The 23,374-nt window shown below is 39.8% G+C and overlaps 1 protein-coding gene and 1 long non-coding RNA gene across 7 annotated transcripts in view; one reads left to right on the top strand and one right to left on the bottom strand.

Moving 5' to 3' along the window:
• The window catches only part of RGL1 (ral guanine nucleotide dissociation stimulator like 1), a 283,782-nt gene that overhangs the window by 160,680 nt on the left and 99,728 nt on the right, over positions 1-23,374 (top strand). The gene's annotated exons all lie outside the window — the stretch shown is intronic.
• Positions 17,750-23,374, bottom strand: part of LOC131381882 (uncharacterized) — an 81,888-nt gene continuing 76,263 nt past the window's right edge. The window contains exon 7 of the long non-coding RNA XR_009210908.1: positions 17,750-17,974. This is a non-coding gene — a long non-coding RNA (uncharacterized LOC131381882). The remainder of the gene's footprint in view (positions 17,975-23,374) is intronic.

Below are 23,374 nucleotides of genomic sequence, written 5' to 3'. Positions count from 1 at the left end.
CCCCCAACAATTGATGCTGTCAGTGTCTACCTTGCTCCTATATCTCTAGGAGGTACCCAGACTGCTCAGGAGACAGAGCATTCCAAGTCTGCATCCTTTGAGGGGTGGTAGATTTCCTATTGTGATCTCTTTTCTATATCTTGGGAGGAGGCAAATGGATGCTTAGTACCCACTACTTTGTGTGTAGAGTGGTGGGCCTTTGGAAAAATGCTGCTTCTGTAAACGGGACTCTTTTCCACTGAGATTGTAAAATATTGGGTGAGGTCGTGCAAGTTTGTAGGTATCACCTAGTAGATCCTTCAACACATCCCAAATAAAGCAAATGTGAGAAATGGAAAGCTCGGCGACAGGATCACTACTTGGGCAAGTGTCAAACATGTGGAAGAATGAAGGGATTCTTGATCTGGAAGGAGAAGTAGTTCTCAGACCAGGCAGTGAGAGGCGACCCAAAAAGCCTTGAGAAAGGAAATAATGGTTGGCTGAATAGAGGGGATGGATGGGCTTCAGAGTGGGCTTCAGAGTGTTGAAGATTTATGCACTTGCATCCCATCTTTAGCGGCTTGGAGTCTCTGAAAATTCAGAATATTTTGAGCAGCATTCAAAGGTGAAGTGTGAAGGAGGATAGGACACAAAATTGCACAGGGCCTCCTATTAAGAGTAGTGGTAACGTGTGACTTGTAACTCTAGGGAGTTTAAGGCAGGATGGTGGCCCATGGCCGGCAGCAATCACTTCCTCTGCCATGAGTCTGCTGACACAGGCATTCGTTGCTTTGGGCTTCCCCAGCTGCTTCAGCTCAGGCCTTTCCTGCTACTGTACTTTGGGCCAAGGTATCACCCATGAGGGCCATAAACTGTCAATGACATCTGCAGGTGTGGTCTGGAAAGATAGGAGCCTTCCAGTGAGAACTAGAGGTCTTCACTTACCAAGTACCTACCTTACTCAGAATATGATTTTAAAATTAGTTATGTACATCACCAGCAGACCTGATAGGGAAAGCAGAACTAGAGTTCTGACAAGTCATCGCTTTGTTTTTGGGTGGTTGTATGTATTTTATTTAAAGGTGGCATCCATGTGGTTTGGCCTCTAGCTATTTCAGAATGATTCACAACTTCTGAACCAGTTGTCTTCAAAAGGGTCATTACATTTTGGTATCAGGTTATTCCTCTCTTTCTAATGAGACTGATGTTGCTTGGGTGACTGTTTTAGTTTTTAGCCATATACAACATTAGTTAGAGTAAGTCATTGGAAATGGAGGGGTTCACTCTATAGGCCCCACATCTACAAACTGTCATGTATTTAGATCCTCAGAGTTATTTAGTAATCCCCACTGACTGTTCTCTTCACTAGACTTCACTTCTTTTCTTCTCTCTCCCTTCTCTCAGTGTTCTCAAATTTATACAGAGTTCTGAGTTAATTCACCCTGGATTCAACAGTAGATATCAAATATTGAGAAGGAGGATAATGTGAAAAGATTGGCTCTAGTTGATGGAGGAATCTGTCCCCCTTGCCCCCATTTCAACAAAGTGTGATTTACTGCTACCAGCCTACTCCTTTATTGCAAGTTCCTAGGGGCTCTCCAGCTCTAATCTACATGTTTTCTTGTCTTAGGTGTCCTGTTGGGAAGTTCTGTTTTTGTCCGTGAAAATTCCAGACTTAATTAAATGTGACTCAACCCATTGAGCCATAGCAATTACAAACCTTTCTCTTTAGAATGGAGTGGCTTCCCCATGTTTGTTTTCCTGTATTCCAGTACCCTTTCAAAATTCTCAAAGTAACTAGTTTCAGAGTTACTACAGAATGGGGTCAGGTGAGGAAATTATTGCCGTATGACAACAACCTTCTGAGGAAGGTGGTGTTGTGATGATCTCTCTCTCTTTCTCTCTCTCTCTCTCTTTTTTTTTTAACATGAGGAGACTAATGCCCAGAGAGGTTAAATTGTTTGCCAGGGTCACACAGCTATGAAGTGGTAAACACCAGATTCAAATCCAGATGGTTGCCTCCTTGTTGTGAAGAATTTCCTGGGACCTTAAGGCTGTTTCCATAGTAGTAGAAAAGAACATTGGCTCAAAAGACTGAGGATGCTTTGGGTGCGCTTTTCCCTAATGTTGCAAGACTTGAGAGATGTAACTTTCTTTTTTTCATGTCTAGAATTATAACTTGAGCTGCAAATTGAGATATTTGTTGTGAAGCTATGATCTCACTGATAAACTCCCCATTTTGGGGGTTTAAAGCAGGGTGCATCGAAGATATGAAGATACGTATGAGGTTATGTAGCATGTGAGGGTAGGCATAGCTTTGTTACGTGTCTATAATGCTTATTCCAAATGCCTAAAAGATGGAACGTAATTTTTGTATTTTCTAGTATTCAGATCTCAAAACATAATTAAGATTCAATTTTGGGGAGGAGAGCAAAATAATTACATATCCTCAGATGTGAAGTATTATACAGTCTAAAACATTTAGGTCATTCTTTTTTATTTGTCTGTTAAATTCTGTGTTCAGTTGATCTTTTAAAGTAAAACTCTGTGTTTAGAAAACTACAACCAAGTATGTCCCAGGCCCAGTTTACTTGTACATGCAGCTGCATCCTTGCCCATTGACAGTGAGATTATGTTGGCAACTTTGAAAAACCAAATATTATTGAAATGCTGACACATTTTCCCTTTACAATAACATCTTTGGCTGGGATAATTTTACCCACCTATAATTCTCGAAGAAAAATGACTTCAATTATGTCACAAATTTTTAAAAATCTTAGGATTGGAGGAGACATTAAACAGCAATTCCGAGCCTAGCACAGTGGCTCACTCTTGTAATCCCAGCACTTTCAGAGGGCAAGGCAGGCTGATTTGTTTGAGGCTGGGAGCTCAAGACCAGCCTGGGCAAGACCCTGTCTCTACTAAAAAATAAAAATAAAATTAAAAAATTAGCTGAGTGTGGTGGCGTGTGCCTGTAGTCCCAGCTACTTGGGAGGCTGAGGTGGGAGGATCGCGTGAGCCGGGGTGGTCAAGGCTGTAGCGAGCCATGATTGCACCACTGCACTCTAGCCTGGGTGACAGAGTGAGACTCTGTCTCTTAAAAAAAGAAGTAATTTCACCCAGACATTCGCTTATCTTGTGATTTTTGGAATTGCAAAGTGTCAAAACTTGTTATTTGTCTTTGGTCCCAGTGTTGTGGTTGTATATGGATAGTGAATAATGTAGAAATGAGTTAAGAAAATATCAGTATCCTCTGGAAGCAGGAAGTGTAGCATTTCAGGATGAATACTCAAAGGGAGAGAGGAAAAGAATTCAACTGTTAGGGAAGGGCTTTGGTGTCAAGAGTTCATGCTGTTGTCTTCAGAATATGACAGACTCAGGGTCCAAAAAACATGTCAGCCTAAGATAAGTTCCAAGTGAGGATATTCGTTTTACAAGCAGGATTGTGAGTGCTAGGTCACTTCTGCAGAATTTGTGGGCAGTGGAATGATCAGTGGTTAGTCACGTGGCTCTTCTTAGTCCTGTACTTCTGTGGTCATGCAGTCCTTGTGGTGGGGCACTGGGGCCTTTCTGCCCTGGGTCCAGTATTTGTCACACCATTTCCCACATAGGCTCTTGATAAATGTCTGTGGGACTGAGTTGAAATACAAGATAGATGGGGGTCTGGTAAAGAGAGTGAAATAGAATGGAGAAAGTTGAATATATGTAGAAATAAAAGAACCTAGAAACATTAGGTTATAGAACGTGGCGTTTGGGCAAATTGTGGCCAACCGTGGGTTATGCGGGGACCGTGGTAAGATAACCATTTGTCACATCTGGATTGAGAATTTGAGATTGAGATTGAGATTTGAGATTGAGATTGAGATTGAGAATTGAGAACATCTCACTTGGATGTTCTATTCGGATTGACTCTACCTGGCATTTTTGTGTTGTTGCTATCCATGTTGCCTTCAAATGGCATACAGTTCCTGGAGTTTTCAGCTAATTTCACTTCTGGGAACCTTCTCTAATCCCCCAGCACTGGATGAGGCGTCCCTTCTGTGTGCTCCAGAGGCATTCTGCATCTCCCTGTCATGCATTTACCTCAGTCTGTTGTAATTGCCTGTTTACTTGTTTGTTATCTTCCGTTAGACTGTAAGCTTGCAACCATGGCCATCTAGTTGGCAGAAACTCAATACATGTTTGTTGAATGAATAGGTGATGCCTCATCCTTCTTTGGGGGACTAATATTGTTTTTATAAGTATGAATGCATAGTTGGTTCTCATTTAAAACAAAGTCTACATGAAGATGTTCACTTACAAAGAAGAAGAAAGGGGCATGGGAGCAAGAAAAATCAATTAGATAATGATTATAGCTGTCTTACACCCATTTGGGAACAAAGCAGGGCACAAAGGTATCAATTATTCATTTTAACGAACATTCCCCAGTGCCTTTTAAAACCAAGAGGTCCAGTTGTACTTCTCTTGCTGCTGAATGTTGAAGAAAAAAAAGGCAATGCATGAGTTAAAAAGCATGGGCTAGCATTACAATTATGTGTGGTTGGAAACTGCAGGAGTGGGATTTTAGAATTGTAAGGAGATAAGCCCTAGAGGAGCCTTTAGTTTATAGTTGGTCATCCTTGTTTTCATCTAGGAAAACAGGCCCTTGGGTTGCATTATATGTGTCTATTGGAATGTTTAATTTAGGCTTTAGAAAGTAGATTTCAGAATTTAGCAGCTATGTGTAAATGAACCAACTGGTATTTTTAATTTTGACCTTCGAAACATGTTTTTAAAATTATTAATCCAATGATAGGGTAGCCTCTACCAATCAAGAAAATATAGTAAATTTAAATTGCCTGAGATATTATTACACTGGATCCTTTTGGTGCTGGTGCTTTCAAATTCTGTTGGGATCTGTGTTAGGAATATGTGACATGTAATCAAGAATATCCATTTCAATTCACCAATCCAGGGAATACTCAGCTGAGTTCAAAATGCATGTCAACTCCCAGCAAATACATAATGGCATAAATATAAGAGGCACATTAATTCCTTATACTTAAAAGTGTATATTGTGTTAAAACAATTTTATGAACATATTTTATTCTTATTTCTGTGAAATTATAAAGAAAAAGCTGCTTGGAGTTTTACTCTTAGAAAGAAAATGAGAGAAATAAGGTAAATACTGTGCCTTTCCACTTTAGAGCTTAGCTGGAATTTGTCACTGCCCAATGCCACTCCTTTTAGTTTCCTTTGCCCATGGTATATGTGTTTCTTTAAGCTTCCCCCTTCTAAATAATCAGAATTTTTTGACTGTCTTACGTATTTTATGTTAAGATATGCAAAAATACACTACATGGTAAAACATTCTAATTTGTACCATCATATTCTTTTTACATAAAAAATTAATTTCTATAAACAGAGCAAGAAAAGTTTTGGTTAAATGGGGGAAGATAAGAAATGTTACTTCATTCCACCAGAGAAGCTCAGCTCTGTGTCTGGGTTGCCAATGGGTGTGGCTATCTCGAGATGTAGAGTTGATTTGGAGTTCTTTGGAGATTTTGGCAGTTTCTGGGTGATTTGCTAGTAAACACATCCAGTGTGAACTCCCTCACTGCTGTTGCATATTTCTATATGATTCTGTCATTTGCATTTGAGCCTGCTAACCTCTCCTTCCATACCATTCATTTATTCATCAAAAGCCTGCTTTATGCCAGACACCATGTTAAAGTAAAACACTCCTTGTTCTAGAGGGACTTACAAGTAAGTGAGGGAGACAAAGTTGAATTAATTACAATATATTGTGGCAAGTATGACCATTGCTAGGGGAGCCCAGAATCAGGGGCATTTAAATCAAATGCGAGTGACAGGTGGGCAGTCCAGAAAGGCTGCACAGAGGAGAGGGCCCTTCAGTGGAGAAGTGACGGATGATTGGGAGTTAAATGAGGGCTGGGACCCTGGGGGCCAGCATTCCAACTAGAGAGCACAGCCTGTGGGAAGGCATGGAGGCCTGAAATGAGACTTCCCCTGTGAGGCTCAGCCTGGGGAAGAGATAAGGGAACCTGGTGGGAAAGGGAGATGAAAGGGGGCTGGAGAGAAAGGCATGAGTCATGTCACCAAGAACCTGGAATGCTAAGCTATGGAATCTGCTTCATCTTTAATGTTAGCATAGTCATTGAAGAGTTTTAAGCAGAGTGGCATGGTCAGATTTGCATTTTAGAACAATAACTGACAGCTGCAGGGGAGATGCATCGGAAGGGAGCCAGATTGGAGCACGGGGACCCAGGAGGAGGCTTTCTTTAGTGGTAATGAGGTGAAGAAAGGGATGAGGACCTGACTGAAGATGTGGTGGCAGAGTGGACAAGGTAGGTGGGGATGAGTGTAGGCGGGGCGCAGGGCGAGGATTCCCGGCAGGCACGCTGGTTTCAAAGAGCAGGTCAGCAAAAGGCTTTCTGGAGTCAGTGTTGGCCTCTTCTCACTGGGTGAAATGTACTGGGGACTTCAAGTCAGCCTTCCTCCATATACACTAGCAAATGCCTGCGTTCCTGTCAGAAGGCTTGGCAGAAACACCAGATCCAGGCATGCCTGATGTGTCACGTCTAGAGACGAAATCTCAGTTTAGGCTCACCATGAACAAGGCAGAAAGCCCTGCTTGACTTCTCAGATTCCAGAGAACTTTGCAGAGCTGGTGGTTTCTTTTTCTTTCTTCCTTTCTTTTTTTAAAGTCTTCTGTTTCCCTACAAACCAAACAAATTGAATCTGCAGACCATGGAGAGAGAATAAATATGGAACCTGCAGGACTATGATTACAGAGTTGTATTTTAGAAAACAGCAGTTAAACTTATAATTGTGTTGTTAGGGACACAAGAAATTTTATGGTTAGGTGTCCTGGTCTTTTTCCATCTTACTACACAGTGTGTTTAAATTCTGTCTGATACTCTTTATCCTGGCAGCTGACATTACTGCTCTTAAAGGCTCACTCTGATTTGCTAATTCTCACCCTTGTATAAAAGAAACATTTCAGTAAGATAGAACGCTTCCCTAGTTTACCGCTACCACCTCTCAGTCTCACTCTCTCACCTAAATACACACACAGCCTATATATTAAAATGTCTTTTCACATTTTATTTTTTAGGATTTGGTTCACCTTATAATGTCACTTATGGCCTCTTCTATATAATTGATCAAAGCTTGATTTTGTCATATTTTGCTTGGTTTCCCTTAATTGTGTCATTATTGAGATTGTTTGATTGACTTTACTCAGAAAACTGCTTTTAGTTTAAAAAGGAATAAAAACAGAGGAAGAAAGGAAGGACTAAAAGGAGAACAAGCTTACAACATTGGGTAGAAGACACCACCTTGTAGGAAGCTCAGTTAGTCTCGTACAGAGAGAGAGAGAATCATGTCATTTCCCACTGATCCTTTTGTCTTGTCATTGTAGAAATACCTGTGTCTTTCCACTGATGTGACTGCATATGTTTCCCAATGCTTTGGGCCTCTGCTTGGCTTGTTTCCTCAAAGCCACCTTCTCCTTTATGTTATGCAGCGTATGACTTCTGAGGATAACAGTGGTGGTGGTTGGGGGTGGGGTGTTGCTGGTGGTTCTAGATCTTTTTTAAACTCTCACAGACTCATTACCCTACATTTTCTAGCATTTAATTGCTTATGCCATCTGTGGTCCATTCATTTGAATTTGTTTCAGCACAGTTAATCTAATCCTATGTAAACTCCCCCAGAAATTTTTTATGTTTTTCTTTTCTGCAAAGAATTCAGCAATTCAACTTTTTTCCCTTGTTTCCTGCTGTTTTAAATACTCATTTTCATCTTTTATAAAAATGAAGCGAAGGCTGAGTATTTCCAGTTTCTTAATTCTGAACACAATTTGAAGGCAAAAAGCAAACCTTTTCTGCAAAGGGTAGGATGTCTTTGGTCAGTCATATCAACTGAATCTCTCCGCAACCCTCTTGCTAGTAATTCTTCCATAGTTATGTGCCATTCTTATTGTGCCCATAACTTCTGTCATTAATGGTGATGGAGCTAGAGTCTGTGGACAATATTTATCTAAGAAAAGAACATTTAAGTATGTAGGTAAAAATAACTGAAACTGGTTTAGACATTGGCTAAAAATAAAATGCTTTATAGTCATGACTTTTCCAATTAAAATTGCAATACTTGGCTGAGCGTGGTGGCTCTCGCCTGTAATCCCAGCGCTTTGGGAGGTCCAGATGGGTGGATCACTTGAGGTCAAGAGTTCAAGACTAGCCTGGCCAACATGGCAAAAACCCACGTCTCTACTAAACATACAAAAGTTAGCCAGGCATGGTGGCATGTGCCTGTAATCCCAGCTGCTGGGGAGGTTGAGGCAGGAGAATCTCCTGAACCTGGGAAGTGGAGGCTGCGGTGAGCAGAAATGGTGCCACTGCACTCTAGCCTGGGCAACAGAGCAAAACTCCATCTCAAAAAAAAAAAAAAATAAATAAATTGCAATACTTGAAGTTGTTTATTGAGATAACTGATACTCCTAAATAGAAAACTGAGGTAATTGAAGCATTTGGTTAGTTTGTGAAGCACAGGGAAAAGACTTGCCACTTTCTGTCCAAAGGCTGATTCCTTCTAAAGACATGACACAATAAACATGTCTGTTTTAAAAATGACTTTAGGGCCCAGAGCCATCAAGGCCTGGCTAGGGAATTAGCTCAGTTGGGGACTTTGTAGACACTGGCACCTCCTGGCTGCTTTTCATTTTCAGGAGTATGTTCAGCAGGAGCCCTGGAATAGGGAGGTAGCTTAGTGCAGTGGTCAAGAACCTATGCTTTAAAGCCAGACTTCCATGCAAAACTCACCTCTACCACATGTGAGCTATACAGGCCTGAGCTGTGAAGTTACTTAACCTCTCTAGGCCTGAGCTCCTTGCCTGTAAAGGGGAGAATAGCAGTGCCTTCCTGATGGAATGACTGTCAGGAGTAAATGAGTTATGTATGTAAGGTGCTCAGCACAGTGCCTAGGATATGGTGTGCACTCAACTCATTGAGTGGTGTGGCTTTTATCAGCACTCCCACTGTCAGGGCCCTCTAGAACCCTGCCATGGAACCTTGGAGAGACCTGGGTGGCTTTCTTACATGGACGCCCTGAAGCTTGGTGTTATATGTAACACCAGATTGCTTAAGAAACAGTATTAGCAAGGTTTTAGGACATGTCATTAACATCCCTCTCTCATTTTGTACATTTGAGAGGAAGGAACAATCATGGCAGGGTTTAGTAATCCTCGTATATTAGAAATAACATCTATTGTATTTTATCTCTCTGGCTCCTTGCATAATGAAAGACTGCATTATTCCTTGGGCTCCAACATTTTGCATTTGAAATTCCTTTAGTTTTTCTAAAGTAATTTGTTGGTATTATTTTTGTGCTTTAAAAAATATTTTATTACTTAACAGTGGGCCATATTCTGTCTTCTGTTTTGCCATTTCTGACAGAAAAATCAGAGAGTTGGAAACAATTTTTCTAAAAACTGCTTGGTAAGCATTATGCTAATCTTTCTTAATAGGACATAATTTAGGATGTTAGCAAATTGTTCTTGCACCATCAATTTCAAGTCTTGGACTAAACTACATGAGATAAAAAATAAAATTTCTTACTGTGCTACACGTTGATTAGCTTATACAATGCCTGAGCCCCAATGCCTCAGCCAGGAATGAGCTGAGTTGCTTGTGAGGTTGTGACTTTCTGAATCTTCCATTTCCTCACCTGTGAAATGGCTTTAATATCTGTTTTTACTCTGCCTATGATTTTTGTGAGGATCACATGAGTTAATGTATATAAAAGTATTTTTTAATATGTAAGTTGTTATACAAATATAAGGATATTCTTACTGTCATTTAATCTAGAGGCCTCTCTTTTTTTCTCTCTACTCACCACCTAAATGCTTGATAGGCATGTGGCTCTGTTCATTAGTCTTGCCTTTTTTCTTTCGTTCCAGAGGCAATCTTTTCTACTTTCTTTTCTTCCCACTTGCTGCCACTTGCTGATTACCTAATGAGAGGTGATGTTCAGCTAGGAGTAGTGCTGCCTCTGCTACCACTGTTGTCCCCACTGGGATTCCAGGTGCATCGAGAATGCAGACAGCAAGGCTTCTGTCTGTAGATTGGTTGTGGGAAAAAAATACCGCATACTCACAGGATTCTTAAGACAAATGCAGTGGATATTTTGTGTTTGAAAATGTTCTATTTCTTCTTTGATTCTTGTTTTTCTTTCTGGTACTTTTAATTTGTTGTGAGAAGGGTGATAAAGCTAATAATGCACCAAGGAATGGAAAGTGCTTCCATCTTTGCAGAGGTCCTGGAAAATTAACTTTTGGTTGGTCTGAAGCCAAATCCCGAAGTAGGACTTGAACTCATGACCTAATCCCAGAGGCAAGAATGTTACCAGCTGACCAACACTGACCCTCATAAAATGTAGACATTTAAAATACTTCCTTTGAGTAGTCCTGTTGCTGCTTTCTATGTTTTCTTCTCTCTTTCAATCTTCTCCAGCAGTGTTCCTGGCCTCCCTGTTAGGAACACAATTTTAAAGATCTATTTTTCTCACTGTCTTTCCATTTGCTGATTATAGCTGCTTCCTTCTTGCTTTCCATTTCTCTTGTGTGAGTTCCTTTTTTTGTTCCTGTTCCTTCCTGTCCTTCTTCTGACTTAAAAATAGATTCCAGGGTCTTTGGCTGCTCGGCCACAAATCCAACCTTCCTTCTATTCATATGGGATCCCCCTGAGCATCTAAAGATCTTTTCCTTCTGTCTCAAGATACTTGAACCCCAGCATTCATTCCCTGTTCTCAGCTGACTTATGGAGTTAAATGACCCTTGTACTCAGAGCTGTAACTGAAAATTAAATCTCTCCTACAAAGATGCTTAATAAGTGATTTACTTATGTTAAGTGTTACTGACAAACACTGAATTCTCCCTGAATCTACTGACTGTGTGTGGTGGTAGAGGAGAAGGGACTCTTTGTACACTGACTCAAGGCATGCGTGTAACACTTGTTTTTGTGCAAAGCAATGATACTGTGACCAGTTGAACCTCAGGAACCAGCTTTCAGACAACATACTGTTAAGGGCATCCTGGAGGGACTTGCTGCTGTTTTGTTCCCACAGAAGTGTTTCTCAGGGACCGAAAGTTGATTAAAGTGTTTCCTCATGAACATTCTTTGGTTAGAGTTGGAGGATTATGATATTCTTTACAGAAATGACTTCCTATCCAATGTTGATCTAGACAATCCACAAATGAGTGTCTGCTCGAGGGATAAAGGCTTGTAAAACTTTAGATGACTGGGATAAAAAGTGCTGATGACAGCAGCTCTGATTTTCAGTGCCCAGCCCCAACCTGAACTCACTATTACGCTGCTTGTTACAGCAGCAGGGATGATGATCCTCTTCTCAGCGGCAAAAGAGGTTTAAAAGGTTTCCTTCCATCTGGACCTCCAGACATAACCTATGTGGTTATGTCTCCATGAAAAGACCTGGTCCTATTCTTAGTAGAGAATCCTGAGTTTTTTTGTTTCATCAGCCATAGTAAAGTTCACATTTATGTGCAGCTCTGTTATCACTGTGTCACTGCTTATGGCATTGATTTGCCTGCCCTGCTTTTCTGTTCACTGGTTGACCGATGAATCCTACTTACCTTTCAAGTTGCAGCTCAAATGTTATACTCTTCTACTTTTCCCGACCTCTCTTCTGGATTAACGATCCTTTTATCTGAGTTTCCTTAGCACTTTACCAAAAGCTGTATTACAGCACTTATCACACTATTAAAAAAAATGTTTCTCTTTGCCCTATTCGTTTCAGTGTTTCAAGGGCGGGGGCCATATTTAATTAATCATCATATTCCCATAACCTGGGACAGTGTTTGAGACATAGTACTTAGTGAGCATCTTATAAATTGTTTGGCCTTATCTTTATTATAGAACATGTATCTTTAGTGACTTTTTTTGGTATTTGGTAATATTGTAAATTCCATTTTTTTGAAGCAAAAGGAAAACATTGAAGCAGCTGAATTTAACTTATATTTTATACTCCAACTACTGATACAATAAAAAAAAAGAAAATGATGCTATTGCCTCATCTTTGTCATCATTACTTGACCTACACATTTCACGATTGTATTAAAAATGGCCTAGGTATGATAGTAACCTTTATAGATGGGATGACTTGGAATTTAGAGTTAATCCATATACTTCTTAGTGACATATAGGTTTGAGTCATGGGTCAAGGATAGACCTCTGGGAACTCAGTTTCTGCTTTGAATTCTGAAGTTATTCTACTTAGAATTTTCGTATATCTTATTATATCTGGTATCTGAGGCCTATAATTGGCTTCAAACTTGCATTGACCCAGTGTCAAGCCAATAAGGCTTTGCCCTACATAACACATTTTTATGAAGGTATCTGACACATCTCCATGAACATAGTAATGAAGGTTATGCCCATAATGATGAGGCCTGTTACTCTGAGATTTATGTTGCAGGCTTGTCGTGTAGTGTACTTTCTGTGGTGCACCTTTCTTACCGGAACTCACAGGCAAAAGGAGACTTAATAAGTGATATAAATTACATAATATTTTGGGTATACTTTTACATTTTCATTAGTAAAACTCAATTCCCTTGCTCTCTGGCCCTCTGACACTTTTCTTTATTCTGTGGTTTTACATTCTTAACTTTGAAATTTTCACTTTAGGCAAAATGTAAAGTTTATGCAAGAGGTTTTCAGATTCTAGAATTTCAGAATTCTGTTTTTAGGTGCTTTCATTTACACTGTCCCAACTGTAATTGGCTCCATTAAAATTAAGTGTTCTGATGGCTTCTGAACCTTCCTGTATGCTTCCTTGCCTTTTTCTTTGCATTGGTATTCAATGGCATAAATGTTTGCTTCAGAAAAGAAGGATGGACTTTTTTTTAAAGCAATGCCATCCTTAAAAGAGTGATGAAGCAACATTACACTTTTTTTTTTTTTTTTTTAAGAGACAGGGTCTTGTTCTGTTGTCCAGGCTGGAGTACAGTGGTGTGATCATAGTTCACTGCAGCTTTGAACTCCTGGTCTCAAACGGTTCTCCTGCCTCAGCCGCCCAAGTGGCTGGGACTGCAGGTGCATACCACCATGGCTGGCTAATTTTTAAATTTTTTGTAGAGATGGGGGGTCTTGCTATGTTGCCCAAGCTGGTCTTGAACTCCTAGCCTCAAGCAATCCTCCCACCTTGGGCCCCTAAAGTGCTGGGATTACAGGCGTGAGCCACTATGACTAGCCCATTTTGTTTCTTTTTTTTTATACTTTAGGTTTTAGGGTACATGTGCACACTGTGCAAGTTTGTTACACATGCATCCATGTGCCATGTTGATTCTCTGCACCCACTAACTCGTCACTTAGCATTAGGTATATCTCCTAATGCTGTCCCTCCCCCCTCCCCCAACCCCACAACAGTCCCCGGAGTGTGATGTTCCCCTTCCTGTGTTCATGAGTTCTCATTGTTCAATTCCCACCTATGAGTGAGAACATGCAGTGTTTGGTTTTTTGTCCTTGCGATAGTTTACTGAGAATGATGTTTTCCAGTTTCATCCATGTCCCTACAAAGGACATGAACTCATCATTTTTTATGGCTGCATAGTATTCCATGGTGTATATGTGCCACATTTTCTTAATCCGGTCTATCGTTTTTGGACATTTGGGTTGGTTCCAAGTCTTTGCTATTGTGAATAGTGCCGCAATAAACATACATGTGCATGTGTCTTTATAGCAGCATGATTTATAGTCCTTTGGGTATATACCCAGTAATGGGATGGCTGGGTCAAATGGTATTTCTAGTTCTAGATGCCTGAGGAATCGCCACACTGACTTCCACAATGGTTGAACTAGTTTACAGTCCCACCAACAGTGTAAAAGTGTTCCTATTTCTCCACATCCTCTCCAGCACCTGTTGTTTCCTGATTTTTTAATGATGGCCATTCTAACTGGTGTGAGATGGTATCTCACTGAGGTTTTGATTTGCATTTCTCTGATGGCCAGTGATGATGAGCATTTCTTCATGTGTTTTTTGGCTGCATAAATGTCTTCTTTTGAGAAGTGTCTGTTCATGTCCTTTGCCCACTTTTTGATGGGGTTGTTTGTTTTTTTCTTGTAAATTTGTTTGAGTTCATTGTAGATTCTGGATATTAGCCCTTTGTCAGATGGGTAGGTTGCAAAAATTTTCTCCCATTCTGTAGGTTGCCTGTTCACGCTGATGGTAGTTTCTTTTGCTGTGCAGAAGCTCTTTAGTTTAGTTAGATCCCATTTGTCAATTTTGGCTTTCGTTGCCATTGCTTTTGGTGTTTTAGACATGAAGTCCTTGCCCACGCCTATATGTCCTATGTCGTTTTGTTTTTAAAGAAGAAGAAAATCATCTGTAATTCTGCCATGATAACACAGTTCTTTTCACTTTTACTTATTATCTTCCAATTTTTGTTCACAGGCACACATTTTAACATAGTTGCAATCATGCTATCTATTCAGTTTGTGATAGGCAAGAAATATTTTTCAGAACAAATTCTCTGAAGGTTACTTTCTAATTTGAATCATTTGTGATATTTGTTATGTTTCTGATGCCACAGACAAAAGAATGTATTTGGACTTCGTGTTTGAGGAGTTTTAAGGTGATAATGCTTATTATTGGTTAATGAGCCTCATTTCTGTTTTTTACCCCCACGAAATCTCCTATCCTGTATCAGGGGTGTGGGGCTTGCATGAGGACCCTGATAGCACCATATGAGATGAGGGCATGTGACAAACGTGCAATGGAATTCAGCCGGAGTGGATGGTGCTCCTTCCTTCTGCTTCTAGACATCATTGCGGGTCTCTTGCTCTGGAGGATGTGGGTCCAGAACTCTAGGCCTGTGCCGTTCGGTATGGTAACAACTAGCCATATGTGCCTATTGAGCACTTGAAATATAGCCAGTCCTAACTGAAATGTTCTGTACCTGTAAAATCTGCACCAGCATTTGAAAAAATAATGTAAAATATCTCAGTAATTTCCTATAGTGATCACATGTTGAAATGGTAATATTGTGGGTAAAATGGGTTGAATAAAATGTATCGTTAAAATTAATTTTACAGCTGGGCACGGTGGCTCATGCCTGTAATCCCAGCACTTTGGGAGGCTGAGGCTGGTGGATCACCTGAAGTCAGGAGTTTGAGACCAGCCTGGCCAAAATGGTGAAACCCCGTCTCTACTAAAACTACAAAAATTAGCTAGGCGTGGTGGCGGGCGCCTGTAATCCCAGCTACTTGGGAGGCTGAGGCATGAGAATTGCTTGTACCCAAGAGGCAGAGGTTGCAGTGAGCTGAGATTGTGCCACTGCAGTCCAGCCTGGGCGACAAGAGCGAAACTCCATCTAAAATAATAATAATAATACTTTTACCTGTTTCTTTTCAATGTTTTTAATTTGGCAACTAAAAAATTTAAAATTGCCTATGGCTAGCATTATATTTCTACCAGACAATGTTGCTCGCAGGCCTTACTTTTCAAAATGCAGCTTGTGGTTTATTTGTGGGTTCTGAAGTTAATTAGGTGAGCTAAAAATCAATATTTTAAAATCAGAACAGAATGGAATAGAAAATATTAGAATGTCATTATTGTAAAACTTTTTAAGTATGTGCATGTGTGGACTGAATCCCATGTAAAATGTACTTTTTTCTTTTTACTATGAATCATGGCTAAAAAGTTTGAAGATTAGTAATCTGGGGTGGCCTGACTTAATCTGAAGCATTACCAGGAGGCCTGGTCTGCTCTGTAAGAGGGCAGGTTGGTACCAGGAACACTTCATAGATTTTAGGTCTGGTTGGTAAAAGCTATTCTGGGACTCTTCAACTAGACCAGACCCCTGCAGGAAAGTAAACCTGAACATTAGTGCTCATCCTAAAAGCAGTGGCCACTCAGGAGACTTCCAGAGTGAAGGGTGAACTAAGGATAGCTGCAGTTCTTTCCACTGAGGGCTGGACCTGTGTGCTCAACGCTAAAGTGTCCCTGGAGTCCAAGAATGACTTTTGTCTGGTTACTTGCTTCTTGGAGACTTTTTCAAAATGGTCTCATGAGTGGTGATACTTTCTAAGAAGCAGGGTGATTCCTATTGACCTTAGAGCCGAGATGAATTGGACAGGATTCCCTGTGACCCTCAGATCGTCCCTGCATCATATCCTGTTGAAATCAGAAGAGGCTGTTTTCTAATCTAGAAGCACGTCTGTCTTCTTCCTTCCTGACAGAAAACATGTCCTTACAGTACAAAAGATGTAGGGGTGGTCACCAGAGCTGTACTTTTGGCTGGGTTCTAAATAAATGACACTGTAAGCCACAGAGAGAAGGGAGAAAAGGCTCCAAAAATGAAGTTTATGGGGTTACATGGGCCTTGTATTTATTCTGACAGTTGTAAAAATTCTTTTGGGCTGACCCATTTTTCTTTTCTTAATTAAAAAAAAAATCTGGCAGGCAAGAGGAAGAAATGTAAACCATGTGACTAATGCTTCAGCTTTTTCTCCTGGAGCCAGATTCTTTAAAAATTATACCTTAGACATGTTTGACTTTTTAAAAACAATTGCCCACAAAAGCCACCAAACATTTTTTTCTGAAACTTGTAGACTTAGATAGCATTCATTTTCGGGAAGGAATCCAAAAGTACAATATTTAGGAGTTATTGAACCAAAATCTCCTTTGGAGATTTTGCCCTGGTGAATTAGATTACCCTAGGAATTGGCAGAGGAACAGGCAGCCTTTTGCCTCTACTTTGCTTGAGTGTTTCCAGTCCTGTTGGTAGCCACCCAAAATGTTTGAGGGAGTTAGACTAAAAGATCGTCAAGGGCCTTTGTAGATGGAAAGTACTATGACTCCAGTGATGGACTGACATGGCAATCAGGAGCTATGTTTATGTTGACCTCTTGTTTTATACTTATTGCAAACAATTTGTTCACTCACTCACTCAAATTTGAGCACTTACTATGTGCCAAATGTTGGCCTTTGTAGGAAAATCATAGGATTTTAGAGCACTTATCATAGTAGATTTGAGGGCTTCAAAGTCAAGTTCCAATCTCCCTTTCTGGTGTGATTTCCTATGTCTCACCTTTGCAACTCCACACTGTAGCTAACTGGGCTATTTTCCTGTTTTAGGGGCTTTTCTCTCCCTGTTGCCAAGGTCTAAAATGTCCTCCTTTCCTTAATGTCCTTTCTCTTTAAATCCCCAGACATCAGTCAAATTCTAGCTCAAATGCTACTTCTGTGAGTCCTCTCTGGTTTCTCAAAAGGTAGTAGGTGATTCTTCTCTCAAGCCAAAGCACTTTGTACGTCTTTTTTAACACCACATATAATCTTCTTAGAATGAACTGTATGAAATCACCAGTTTTATAAGTTAAAAATGGTTAAATATTGGCAGCTTCATACAGTTCCACCTAATATTAACTGTGTTATTGTATGGAACTTAAATTAGGCCTCTATAAATATATTGCCCCCAAGACTTATAGCCAGAAATATTCTTTGGTCTTTTCTTCAAAAATGTGAGTTATTATTAAACTTAAGTTTCATTAAACCTGTGCTTGGAAGTTTCATTAAAAAATTAAATATAGAAAATATTTATTTTTAATTTTGTTAGTCTTAGCTAATCATCTAAAATTTTGATTCAGTAAACCAATGTATTAGCTATAACTTTCAGTGTAGTTTAATAAGGTTCTGTATAATTATCTACTTTATTTATTAAAATGATTTATTCAACATGGCTAAAGATAAAGCTCTGTGATATATTGCTGGAGACATTCCCCACTCCCAGCAATACTCGCCAGTTAACATTTTTTTCACCATTCAGTATTCCATGACATTGGATTTGGATACATATCTAGGCATCTCTACAATTATTTAACTTACAGAGTTCCACTGTAGCTATAGAGATCTAAGGAGATAGTTGGTGGGATAGTTATTCGAAGTCAGTGAATATCATGTCTGTAGCATTCCATGTTACCTGTATAGAATCAGAAAAGGATGGAAAGTTAGTTTGATATGATTTTTTTTTTCTTTTGATTTAGAGACAGGGTCTTGCTCTGTCACACAAGCTGGAGTGCAGTATGGTCATAGCTTACTGCAGCCTCAAACTTCTGGGCTCAAGAGATCCTCCTATCTCAGCCTCCTGAATAGCTAGGACTACATGCAACCCCCCATGGCTAATTCTTTTAATTTTTTTTTAGAGATGGGCCTCCCTATGCTACCCAGGCGCGTCTCGAACTCCTGGGCTTAAGTGATCCTCCTGCTTTGGCCTCTCAAGGTGTTGGGTTTATGGGCATGGGCAACTATGCCTGGCTGATTTTATTTTTCTCAGTGATTTTATGTTAGTTCCTAGTGATTACTGCTTACAAACCAAATCTGGGATTTTGGGAACATTTGTTGGCAGAACTGCCCATCCATTGTTTTCAGTCTACCTTAATTGCTGCCTAAAAATTGGTATACCTTCTTGTACACCCTTCAGACACCACTGTGATTCTAATTTCTGTGGAGATTCCACTCGTTACATCTGCTTCTCCTTTTAGTGTCCTTCCAGGTTATTTATCCAGCCCTGGAGACGTGAAATCACTTAAAGGGCTAAGTGCTTTCTTACTATCACCTTCTCTATCTTGGGCTTTAGTTTCCTCTTCACCATGCTGGTCCTACCCTTTCCAGTTTCAAGATCATTTTCCTTGATAGGGAGGATAGAAGCAAAAGAGGAGTGAAGTAGTTCTGCTTTTTCTCTGTTATCAGTTAACATTACCGCACCTATCAGCAACCACTGCCTTCCTATTTTTACTCCTAGAATAGCTGAAAAAAGTCCTTTTACTTGACCTTAACAATTTTGACAAGGCTCAGTTCATTATACTATTCACTTTCATGTTACTATGTTTTATAAATATGTGCTATCCTAAGTATATATACAGCTTTAATTATGGGACCTGCTTTCTATCTTTTATAATTTGGAAAACATGTACAACCACCTTGATCTCTTCAGATGCTTTCTTTCATTGCATATTTTAAATATTTGTCTCACCTTTCTTGAAGCCTCTTCCCTGTTAAAGAAGGTTTATATAATAATGCTTTCCTAATGTTTGGAATACATGTCTGACACCTCTGCAAGAACATAATCACTCTCTGCCAAGGTTTCTATATATCCTGCAGCAACCATTTTTCATAACTGAGCATAATTATGTCTGGACTAATAGTTATTTTATTTCCTCCTATCAGTAGAGTAGATAAAAACCTAGAAGAAAGCATTGATAGCTATTGGTGAGTGCTTGTATCCTGAGAGGGAGGAGTCAAAGATAATTCCAAGACTTTTGGTGTATTTGAACAAAGAGAACAGTGGTATCATTAGTAGAAACAGGGATTCTGGGAAGAACTTCTTTGTGGTGCTGGTGGGAGGGTAGTGATATAATTATTTGAATTTTAGACATATCATGCTGGAAGATTTCTGTATTAGAAGAGATTTGGGGTTAGAGGTGTACATTTGGGTATCATTTACACATCGGTGATACTTTAAGCAGTAAGAATGAATGATATAGAGAAAATGGAAAATAAAAGAGTATTGCAGGCCAAGTGTGAGTAATGTCATGTTCAGGGGACCAAAAGGTTGAGACCAGTTAGCCTAGGAGTCAGAAAAGCATAGCTAGGGAGGTAGCAGCAGTAACAGACTAATTCATTGGCATAGACTTTGGGGGAGGCCAAAGTTTTAAATACGTAAGCCTGTGTACTCTAAAAACAAGTAATGTCCTCTCACTTTTGGTCATTTCAGCTTTCCAAAGCATATTTTAAAACTGAACATTAATGAAAAAGTTCTCTGAGTAACCCAAATAGCTCTTATCCCATAGGAAAGGCCAGGAGGTTATCATTCTGAATGCATATCATATCAATTCTGAATGCATATCATATCAATTCTGAATGCATAACAAAGTTGGTTGTTTGTATAAAGTCATAATGAAGTTCCTTGTTCCAGTTGAGTAGAAGTAGCAAATCTGAAGAAAGTGGGGCTTTTAGAAGCAGACACACTCATAGCAACAAAAACTGACAATCCCAGTGGAAGCCTATGTTCAAATGTCACCTTCTTGGTAAGGCCTTCTCTAATCACTCATATAAATTGCAACCGTGAAGGCCAGACGCAGAGGCTCACACCTGTAATCCCAGCACTTTGGGAGGCTGAGGTGGGAGGAGTGCTTGAGCCCAGGAGTGTGAGACCAGCCTGGGCAAAATACTGAGACCTTGTTTCTATTTTTAAAATCAATCAATCAATCAATCAATCAATCAATCAATCGCAACTCTCCCCAACTCTGTCTTTTTTTTTTTTTTTTTTTTGAGATGGAGTCTCACTCTGTTGCCCAGGCTGGAGTGCAGTGGTGCAATCTTGGCTCACTGCAAGCTCCGCCTCCCTGGTTCATGCCATTCTCCTGCCTCAGCCTCCTGAGTAGCTGGGACTACAGGCGCCCACCACTACACCCAGCTAAGTTTTTGTATTTTTAGTAGAGACGGAGTTTCAGCATGTTAGCTAGGATGACCCTGTCTCTATTTTTTAAATAAACAAATCTCAACTCCCCCTAACCCTGGAACTCCCTATCCTCTATTTCAGCTTTACTTCCTCCTTAACACCACTGTCTAATATACCTTTTTATTTGTTCATTTGTTTCCTTGTTATTGATTGATTGATTGATTGCTGCTTCTTACATTAGAATGTAAGTTCCATGAAGACATGGGTTTTGGTTGTTTTTTTCCCCCTGCTGTATTACCAAAGTCTAGAACAGCACCTAGCCGATGGAAGACACATGATTATTTGTGGAATAAATGCATGTAAGAAGAAGATGATGATGAAATACCAGGCATAAAAATAAGAAGCACTGATGGCCTATTGAGCTGTAAATGAAAGATTAAACCGTGCTCCGGATGTTCTGCTTTTGAAGGCAGAAAAATAACATATTTCAGTAACATTTTAATCAAATAAATGAAACTTTTAGAATGTTGACGTTTAAAGGGTCCCTCCTTGGGAAAATAATTCCTATATTGAACACTAAATTCTCCCATGAATGACCATTGTTATGTGATTTAAACGTACCTTTTTTTTTTTTTCTTTTCTTTTCTTTTTTGAGACAAGAGTCTCACTCTGTTGCCCAGGCTGGAGTACAGTGGCATGATTTTGGCTCACTACAACCTCTGCCTCCCAGGTTCAAGCAATTCTCGTGCCTTAGCCTCCCAAATAGCTGGGATTACAGGCATACGCCACCATGCCCAGCTAATTTTTGTGTTTTTAATAGAGTCAGGGTTTTGCCATGTTGGCGAGGCTGGTCTTGAACTTACTGGCCTCAAGTGATCCACTTGCCTTCACCTCCCAAAGTGTTGGGATTACAGGTGTAAGCCACTGCATCCGGCCGTGTACCAGTTTCTTAAAATTCGATTTTTCCTTAACCTTATTGACACCCCGGACAACTTTCTTCCAGGTCCACTGGAAATGTTAAACGTTTTGCCTCCTTTCTTTCCAGCCTCAGAGACCTTTACCCAAAGGTGTGGAATTAACCCAAAGGTGTGGAGCTACAGAGAAATATATGGCAGCTAAACTTAAAAACTATTAAACTGGAATCTCTCCCACTGGTTTTGCTTTCACAGACTGTTGCTTTATTGTAGGACATCAGTGGCCTGTTTGTTACTCTCATGTCTTTTTGGCAAAATGAATGAGTAAGTGCTTTTAAATGACTGTGAGATGCCTGTCAAATCGCATAACTAGATTTGAAAAATGCTGTATTTTCAATTAAGGTATAGCTGAAAAGCATAGCTCTTCAGTTCAAGAGGCGTAGCCTGACCTCCTACACATTTTACCCTTCTCCACAGTTGCCTCTTAGTCCTTGAAAAAACGTTTTTTTCTTATTCCCTCTCTTTCATTATTTACATTGGATACAATAGCTGTGTACGCTATTTCCCTGGCTCAATATGATATAAGTTTTTAAACTTTACAATCTATGGTAGTGACTGAGGAAAACTTTTTAATGTGAAGGGAAAGTGTCTCCACTTTAATTAGAATGACAAAGCAGTATGGAGTTATGTAATAGGTATTCATGCAGCTCCATTGGTTACATAATATAATGGTCACTCACAACAGATACTTAAATCCATTTCACATCCAGGACCATTGTGTCCACTTGCAGAGACAGTGCTTTCTTTGTTTTCACCAAATAAATAGCTAGTGATTATTAGCTTAGCTTTTAAGTTAAATCACATTCCTGGAAAGGGAAATGTTGCAACTTTTTTTTTAATAGGAGAGGAGAATGCATTTTTGAAAATCCAAACATACTATTACTGCCAGTGACATGACCATTACACCTCTTTGACAAGAGAAACCTATGTTTTATTTAATTTAGACAGTTATAATTTCCCATAGTCACGTGACCTTTATCCTGTTAATATGCCATCTAAATATTTGTCTTCAAATGGTTTCAGTAACATGGAACAGCCATGACTTAATTTGCCTATGGTGATGCTTTTCCCTTCCAGCACCCCATAAGTGGAATTTTGACTTGTTGCTGAGTTTGTGATTTATTCACAGCATCTGACATGGAGTAGGTCCTTACTACTTGGCGTGTGTGGAGTGGGGGTAGAGGGCAGCACGTGGGGATGTCTTCAGTGAACGAATGGGGGTCCTGACCTACTCAGCCGTCTGGTGCTGCTCCTTCCGTGAGGCTTTGGAGTCTGAGGGAACTGGGTTCTGTTTGAGCCTCAGTGTCCCATCTATAAACTGGGATTATTGTGAGGATCAAATAAGATTGTGTATTTAAAAGGGCTTTGAATATTAGACATAACCAAAGATAATGATTCCCAATCTGAAATTTACTAGTCAAAAATGAACTTGTAACACTGATTGACTTCTGTATTCATTTCCTCTGATCTGCTCCAGTCAGGAACAAGTTAAAGCAAGTGTATGCTTCTACTCAGAATAAAACTGGTATCAGTCAATGACTATGGAAAAAGAATAAAATTGGCCCCTTTCTATGGGTAAGGAAGAGAGCTGGAGAGGAGAATGATAACACCATGCTCAGTAGAAGCAGATGACTTTACTTCAGTCATGGTTTATTTCATTTTGTCATCATAGGAATTTCTCTTAATATTGTTACTGTGGTTCTTAATCATCAATGTTTGTTATAATAACCGGGATTGAATGCACCTTCTTCAGTTACAGGGATTTGGATTTAGGAAGTTGGAGGTGGGGCCCATGAATCTACTTTTAACAAGTACCCCAGGTGATTCTGATGAAGGTGGATTAGCCAGCCATGGTGGCTCATGCCTGTAATCCCAGAACTTTGGGAGGCTGAGGCAGAAGGATAACTTGAGTCCAGGAGTTTGAGTCTACCTGGGCAATATAGTG

This window comes from Hylobates moloch, unplaced genomic scaffold (assembly GCF_009828535.3).
Source record: "Hylobates moloch isolate HMO894 unplaced genomic scaffold, HMol_V3 SCAFFOLD_18, whole genome shotgun sequence".
Classification (NCBI taxonomy): Eukaryota; Metazoa; Chordata; class Mammalia; order Primates; family Hylobatidae; genus Hylobates; species Hylobates moloch.
Note: the sequence above shows the minus strand (reverse complement) of the source record. Positions and strands in the feature narration are given on the sequence as shown.